This window comes from Gavialis gangeticus, unplaced genomic scaffold (assembly GCF_001723915.1).
Source record: "Gavialis gangeticus isolate Ggan-Ray unplaced genomic scaffold, GavGan_comp1, whole genome shotgun sequence".
In the NCBI taxonomy this organism is placed as follows: Eukaryota; Metazoa; Chordata; order Crocodylia; family Gavialidae; genus Gavialis; species Gavialis gangeticus.
Genome location: NW_017729006.1, coordinates 46,196,388 through 46,205,230, shown reverse-complemented (window position 1 = coordinate 46,205,230; position 8,843 = coordinate 46,196,388).

Below are 8,843 nucleotides of genomic sequence, written 5' to 3'. Positions count from 1 at the left end.
TTCCCAACTGGCTACTTGTTCATTGGATCCTGTACAGCAATGCTTCTCAAAGTGCCAGTCCATGAGCCCTCCATCTATTTGGTATTCATTGTCAATTCTGAACAGAAGGTGGTCCTTAATGAGAACCAAGTTGACTGTCAAAAAAGTCAAACAAAAAAGTCAAACACACAGTGACTCATCTTTGCTTGACCTCAGTTCAGATGACAAATGGATCTGTCTCCAATCCACTACATAGAACGATCTCAGTCATTGGGTCATGGAGAGGACTCGGGACTTTGATGTACTTTTCAGGGCATCCAAATCTGGCCTGTACTTCCCACAAGGCTTCACAATTGATGGAATCAAAGGCCTTAGTAAGGCCAGTGAAGGTCCTGATGTTGTTCCCAGCATTTTTACTGGACCTGATGGGCAACGAAGACCATGTCAGTTGCCCCACAGGATGGTCTGAAACCATACTGAGATTCTGGCAGGACTTCCTCAGCAAGAGGCAGAAGATGGCTCAGGAGGATGTAAGCAAGGATTTTCCCTGCTGTAGTCAGGAGGGGCGATACCTCAATAGTTCCCACATACAGACTTAACTCTTTTCTTGAAGATGATCATGATATTGACATCTCGCAGGTTCCTAGGGATCTCGTTATTATTCCAAATTCAAAGAATAAATTTGTGGAGTCTCAGTACCAGTTCTTTGCCACCAGCCTTGTAGATTTCAGCAAGTATGACCTCTGGTACAGAAACTTTGTTCTTCGTTTCCTTGAGAGCATGCCAGACTTGTCCTAGGATAGGTGGGTTGGATCCCATTTCAAGGTGTTGGGCAATGGACTCGATGGCTTCCGCCACAGTTGACTCAGAGTTCAGGGGTACCTCAGAGTGCTCTTTCCATCTACCTTGGATAGATTTGTTGCCTTTGAGGTGCATCAAGCCATTCTGTAATCACAGTAAAGTAGGGCCATGGCTTTATTGCCCGGGAGAAACTATGCATGTCACGTTTATCAGTATAGAGCTGGATCTCCTTGGCTTTATGTTGCCACCATTGATTTTTGATTTCCTGGATCCTCCTTTGAGCTTTGGCTTTGAGGAGCTGATGCATCTTTTTCTGCTGACATGAGATGTCATTTTGCCAAGCAGAACGAGCCTTTACCTCTTCCTGTCAAGCAGGGTTAGATGTTGACTAGGTATCTGGGTGGTGTAGCCAATGGATTCAGCACAGGCCATGTGGATGGTGGTTTTAAACCCTTTCCGGAGTTCCTCAGTGTTGCCTTCGTTTGTGGACAGAGCAGCAAGCTTTTCATGGAGGCACTGCTGGAGATCATTACTGGCCTTCAGCTCTTGAAGATACTTGGTGTTGAGAGTCCTATGTATTGCTTTTGGGTATTTTCCATGTTTTGAAGCAAGCCGGGTATTCATGATGGATCTGACAAGATGCTGATCTGTCTAGCAGTCATCAGTTCCTCACATGGCCTATGTGATATGGACATCCATTTCATCATGGGCTGTAATAACAGCCTAGTTGAGGAGGTGCCAGTGCTTAGAGCGAGGGTTTCTCCAGGTGGTCTTGCATTTGTCACCCTGTCTGAAGATGATGTTTTTGATGACAAGACTGCTCTGTGCATTTGCTTAGGAGAGGGGTGCCATTGGGGTTGGCCAGTCATGTGGCCCTGCCCCTCTCTGCCAATCAGTGGAGGGGTGAAGCCACACGATGGACAGACATCTCAGCCAATCAGTGATGTGGGGTGGTCTTGCCATGGAATTGACTCCACATGCTGCGAGTTGCCCATGAAAATCCCTTTTGCTCACCACAACTTAAGTAGAACCCTAATTATATTTCAAAATTAAATAGAAGAAGCCTTGTTCAGATAAATATATTCTGGGTGTTGGGAAAGTGTCCGTGTTATCACCAACTAAGTATTATTTATAGTTTAATACTATTCTTTTAATGTGTACTGCTGCTAAAGTCTTCTAATGCAGTGGAGATATGCAATAAATTCAGAACTGCATTCCCTTATAGCTCCACTTCGTCATCTGTGCCTGCTGTTGAAGGAACCAAAGTAGAAGGCATGGGTATGTCTACCTGTGTCTTCTGCTAAGGGAGAGAAGGCTTTCTGTTACCAGAGGAGACCTGTGAGTGTGCTAGCAGTTTTGCTGGGAGAACTTGTCTTTTGCCAGCAGAATTGTGTAGTGTAGATTAACCTTTAGTTATCACTGAACTTACCTTATTTTCTAAGCTTGAGTGAGTCAAACTAATGCATGAGTGGAGAGCCAGAGCAAATACCCTTCCTGGGCTAGACAGTAACAGGTACTCTAGCAGTACTCATTGTATTGCAGTCGTGCACAAGTAGTAGTGGGTTAAATCAGGCCTGCAGGGCTGTGTTATCTGGTCTGTGGCACTCCCGGGGGTTCTGAACATTTGGCAGGGGTTGGGGCAGTGGCAGTGTTAATTGTGACTGCTTCTAGAGCTGTGAGAATTAACACTGCTGCTGCTTCTTACTACTGGACCTATGGGGAGCTCTGCAGGCCAGATGACTTGGCCCCATACAATGAATCACAGCGCCAAGCAGGATTGTTCTTGTGGCCAGACGGTGGCATGGGAGGCTGGAAGGCTCAGCACCACTGATTTACATACTTTAACTTGGTTTTGCCTGATTTGAGTCTGATGCAGCGGTTGATCATCCAGGTGCTTGTCTAACTATTGTGACATCTTCGTGATAGATTTTTTTTGCATCACCATGGGGGTTACAGGTGGGGAGGGGGGAAGAAGAAGAGTTGCATCTGACATTGGCAGACTTAACAACGGTGTTTGGCAGGTTGCTTTCTCTTGTATAAAGTGGTCTCAGGACAAGAAGAACCAAATTAATCCCTGGAGAGCCCTTCAGGTGAGGATTTGGAGGAAAGACATATGGGCAATATTGAAAAGAAATGACTAGCTGTTATAGGGCTGGTAGTGTCTTCTATAGCTGTCATGTAATCAAGTCGGCAGTGCATCGTGGTCAACTATGTCTAATGCTGCAAAAAGGCTAAGAGTTTTATTGATGTATACAAATTTAATTGTGCTACTGTTTTTCTCATCTTTACATTTATTTTTCCCCCTGACTATTGAAACCCTCTTTCTTAAAGCTTGGCAAAAAACTATGTTGGTCCCTAATTTTTTCCCTCTGATAACTAAAATGAAATTATATTAAAAGCCCTGTCATATAGAAAGCTTTTTTGAGTCGGCTCACTTGGGAATTCAGACCAAATGGTAACTGAAAGACACTGGTTCGTTTACAAAGGTAATTAAGACAGTATGTGGTCTACAGGGTAGCAGTAAGGGGTTCTTTTATACTAATGATCCATTAATTAGTGAAGGCATCCCAGCAAGTGTGTGGGCCTCTCAGGGATTACCTCTGACATTTAAATCTGATTGAGTTAAAAACAGTATAATTAAGATGGAATGGGTTTTTTGCCTCTGCATAAAGATTGTGGACTGATACATGCCAACAGTATTCTTTTAAACAATACATATGTTTGCATATGCCATACCATTTAATCTTTGTAGCTACTGGGTATTCCAGATTTTTAAATAAAATTATACATTCTGTTCTGATAAAGATGGGAAGATCTCTTTGTAACTACTCCTGAATGCAGTGATAAAATTCAATAGGAATGGTTGCTGTTTGAATTGATGATTCCAACCAGTCCTCAAACACTAAATGCTTTCTGGGACACATTAAATCTTTTCTAATTTGACAATCTTAAGTTTCCTGTTGTTTATTAAATGTATTAGCAAACAGATTAAACAAATGCTGAGAGTTGGTTTTGGAGGAGATTTTGTTCTAAACCCTTTCACTTTTCATTTAATATGAACTTCATCAATAATGTCCTTTTAGGCTCAAACTGTGCACATTGTCATCCAAAGGGTGAATTTTCCTTTGAAAGTCCAAGAAAAATTTGCTTCAGCCATTCAGAAAATTATTTGACCACTGTGCAGCTGTGTATCTAAAGACTTGTGTTAAATGCTTCTGTACTATTAGGAGAGTGACCCTTCCTGCTCAGTAACAATTAAGGTATTGCAATTAACATATTACATATTAGCCTAGGGGTGGGCAAAATATTGCCCATGGGCCAGATCTGGTCCACTAACTGATTGTGTAGGTCGGTGGCCACAATGTCATAGGATCTGGCCTGTAGGGAGCCAGCAGTTCTGACTGGCACATAATGCTGGGTGGGCACATCCTGGCCCCCTCCACAGCTTATACCAGCTCCCACCCCATGTGCCGGAAGTAGTGCTGGTTGCATGCTGGCATCTGCTGTGGACACTGCCTGCAGGTTCCTGCCAGGGATTGGGGCAGCTGCCCAGGACTGCAGCTGATGTACTCACGCAGCAGCAGCATCACCTACAGACCCGGGAGGATGCCCCAGTCCCCAGAGGGAAGCTGCTGCCTGCATCCACAGCTGATGCTGGGGCCCACCCAGCACCAGGTGTGTTCATCACTTCTGAGGCCCTTCTGGCTGCAGCTGTGCAGAGCCTGCAATGGGGCTTCCATGTGGCTCCTCCCTGCTGCTGCCACTCTGCCACCTCCAGGCCACGCCCCCTCCCACAGCCTCATCCTCCATAGGGAGGTTTGGTGAGCTGTTGTGGGGGATGGGAGGGGTTGGCTCTGCCTGCCCTGCAACAGTTCCCCAAAATTCTCTGTGTGACCTGCAGGCCCAAATAATTGCCCACCACTGTATTGGCTCCTCCTGTGCTAGAAAAATCCCTGACACAGCCTGGCCACTCCATAGTGTTAGTAAATGCCCTTAGAGTTCCCTCTACCAGGCTGGGTGAAAAACTTGCATACTATGGGAAACGGATATCAGATCAAGTGAGAGGATAGGAGGTATTGAACAGATGAAGAGGAAGGAATGGAAACAATTCAGTATTCAAGTATGGATCACTGAAGTCTTTCCATTTTTAGGACTTGCTGTGAGCAGGAGGAAACCTGGAATGTTTTGTGGAGGTTGTGGGGTAGAGAGACTTCTAATAGTGTGGTTATTCATTATCCACTATTTCTTCTATTTGTCCTGATACCTTATCAGGATATAGGCTTATTTTGCATTTTTTGTATATGTGTATGTATTTCCACCATTAACATGTTTTAGGCAGATCTGTTACCTATATTTATATAGGTGTGTGTATATATGTTAAAAATTATATATATGGGCAACAGATCTGCCTAAAATATGTTTATGGTGGGAATAGAATGTGTTTGTGTGGCATCTCAACAACATTGGGAGTGTTGTTAGGGTAAGAGTGGATTAGTCAATGGGCATGGGTATGTCCATGTGCTATGCATAGAAGATACTCTGTAAATTATGGCCTCTGGGGTCTGTGATGAAACTAAAAGTTTTGATTTAGTCTCTTTACAGAATTTTCTTGAGGTAGTACAATGTAGTCTTACAACTGTAAGGTGAAAGATGAAGATAAAAGGACAAAATTAATTTTAGTCTGTGCACGCACACTTCTCTGAAAATATTACCATTTGTATTTTTAATCTGCTCAAAAACAGCTATTAAACCCAAACAAAGCTGCTTCAGCTGATCCTTGCTTGCAGTCTCATTTTAGTGACAGTCCACAAGAAGTTGGCAACAGGATGTTCTGTAGTGCTGTCTGCACTAGTGAAATACTAAATTGTTTTTTTATTTACAAGTTGGTTTCATGTTTAGGCTGATTCTCCGACCTGTTTTGACTCTCTTAACAAGTAGCTTACCTTATGTAAACATTTTAATTTTTAACATTTTCTTAATAAAGCTTTACATCTGTTAGAAAGGAACTTCAGTCTTGTATGCCCATATGCAGGAAGACATCAGAACAATTTCCTGTGGAGTAAAAGAGGCCACTTGCCCTTTAATGAAGGTAGACAAACTTCAGTTTTAGCTTTCACTTACCACAGGACAGGAGAAGGCATGCAGTGAGTTACCATGCATCAGCTTCTCTATAAGAATATCTGCCCCCTTTTACCTTTTGGTGAATGGTTAATATTAGTCTAAAACTTATGGCAGATGCCTTTTCATGTTTTGCCCCCTGTGCAGAATTTGAGGGCATTGTCCCCCAACTATGGTTTTATATGCTATGGTTTATTTTTGATATTATGTATTGCTGCTCATTTTGAAGCATCCAACCTGAATTATTTTATAAGTTTATTGATAGTCTGAACACTTCATCTGATGCAACTGCAGCCACCTGTGGGGTAAAACAGCTTTATGATGGTACTCAGGAACTCTGAATAAATATTTCCTTTTTTATTTAAACAAGGTTATCTGTGGAACTTTGTTGCTTTGTCTGGAGCAACATTCATGCAGGTACTTCAAACTTGCTATAGTAATAGTTTCATAAACCAGATGGAGTAAGATGCCTTCTATCTGAACTACCTTCTATTGTTTCTTCTGCTTTCATGTCCTCAAAAGCGTGCTTTTTTTCTGAAAGCTTTTATTTATTTGAGTCTTGGTGCTGTCACCATTAGCTAATGGAAACTAGCAGAAAGACCCATGAATCTAAGTCATCTTCCACAGACCAAACTCTCTACCCTTGCATAGGTCTTGGCTAGCATCAAAATTCTCCATCAGCACAAAAAATAATTCCCTGCATCATGAACTAACAGGTTATTTGGGACTTGGGTTAATTTATGTAGATGAATTTTCACTGAGCAAACTTTATTGCACCAAAGGAAAAAAGCTGTATCTCCTGGTACAGGTTCTTGGATCAAAAGTAGTTTTATATCAGCTTGCCTCTCCTCTCAAGTAGCTGGTGGTCCACTAGTCATCTTCCCCCCCATTAATTTATGTACTAGTTTGACTGGCTGGTCTGTTTATCTGTATGTGGCCTCTGTCTGTGTGCGCTTTGGAGTTGTGGAAACCAGATAACATTTTTCTGTTGTGATGCTTGGTGCATACCTAGATTTTGAATCTTGGCATTTTTCTAACATAGCTATATTTTAGGAAGATACAGAAATGTGTCCTACAGTGATACTTCGAGAGAAGGGACTTGACAATGTCCTATATGCAGGTTAAAAACAGAAACTGGCTTTTTGAAAGCCCTCCAGCCACCTGTCCAGTTCTTCATGGACAGAATTTTGGCACAGGATGCCAGCATAGAATTTCATTTCACATTGGGCATGACTGATGGCCTGGAGGAGATTACGGACAGTGGGACAAATGTGCCAAACCATTAGGAACTTTGTCTCTCAGGAGCCTGACTAAGACCACATACACGCTGACTTGGATGTGCCCATTACTAACTAACTTGCTTTCCCTGAGAGCACTTAACTGCCAGCAGCACATCTGAGAAAAATGTTAGGATGTTTGTGTCTGTATGCCAATTTATATAGCTGGCATTTTCGTTTTTATTCATGTTGCAGGACACCAACATCTGGATAAATCTATGGATGATATATCTATTAATGGCTATTGAACAGAATGGCTGGAGATATTTCCTTTGGCATCTTTAAACCAATAAATGGTGGATGCCAGGAAAAGTATTGAATCACTCTAGAGACCAGTTTGCTCTCCCTGTATAGTACCCCTTCCTGCCACTGTTGGAAATGGGATACTAAGCTAGATGGACCATTCGTCTGACTCAGTATGGCACTTCTTATGTTATGTTCTAAGTACTCTTTTCAGATTTCTGCTTCCCTGACCCTTCACGTGCTGAGTTGATGACAGTTATCAGTGAAAATATTCCTTCTCTTTCCTGGTATCCACTATTATCCTTCTGATCAAACCACTCACCTGGTCTCTGGTCCAGTACTGTAACCCCACTGTACTTAGCTGCTTGGCTGGCTGTCCCTCCTCCCAAAAATCCAGGGCTCCCCTTGCATGCTTCTAGCTAAAATAAATAGAATTAGAAAAATAAATTATTAATGTAGAAAGGTGTTAATTGTGTACTAAACTTTACTCTGTTGTGAAGTATGAGTTGTGTTTTGATAATATAGAGACTTAATGCGAGAGGTGCACAGATGCATCAGTCTGGTATCGGATCAGTACTGATGTAAAGAAAACTGGCTGTATTGGATATCAGCCCAATAAGGCCAATAATTTGGCCGATAAATGCCCAGGCAGCAAGGAGCACAGCTGGCAGTGTGGAGAGCTGCCTCCAGCTGGTAAGCCCAGTGTGGTGGGGGAGGGAGGGCAGATTAATGCCCCCTGCAGTGAGGAAGGGGGCAGGCGTTGACCAAATGGGGTGCAGGGGGGCAAGGCAGAGCTGTGGCTTGTGGGGAGGGGGAAGCGGCTCCTGCTGCTGCTTGCACCCCAGGAGGGCATGGGGTGGGGGGCGTGTGACCCTCGGATCTGTGCGGGTCAGGGTGGGGCGGGCTGCGTGGGGCTCTTCTCTGGGGGCTGGGCTCAGAGCGGGCGCCAGTGGTACTGGGAGGATGTTGCATCCACCCCAAATTTTGCCTCCATTCCCAGCTCTGCCACTGCCACCAGCCACCTGGTGCAACCCTAGCTCAGTGCTCTACCTCCACCCACACACCTGGAAAAACTAGGGCTGTAGCTGGTGGTGGCGGTGCTGGGAGTGGAGCAGCGGCAAAATTTGGGGTGGATGCAGCATCCTTCCAGTGTCGCCGCCGGTGCCCGCTCCAAGCCCGGCCCCCACTGAGAAGAGTTCCGCACTACTCTGGCTACAACCTACACTGCCCCGTGCAGATTTTGGGGGCACACCCCTCCACCCTGTGCCTTCCTGGGGTGCAAGCAGTGGCAGGAGCCACCTCCCTCACCCCATGAGCCATGGCTACAGCCTCCAGCCCTCTCCCTCACCACAGGGGGCGTTGATCTGTCCTCCCATGCTCATTCTCTCCCCTCTCCCTCCACCACACCAGACTTACCAGCTGGAG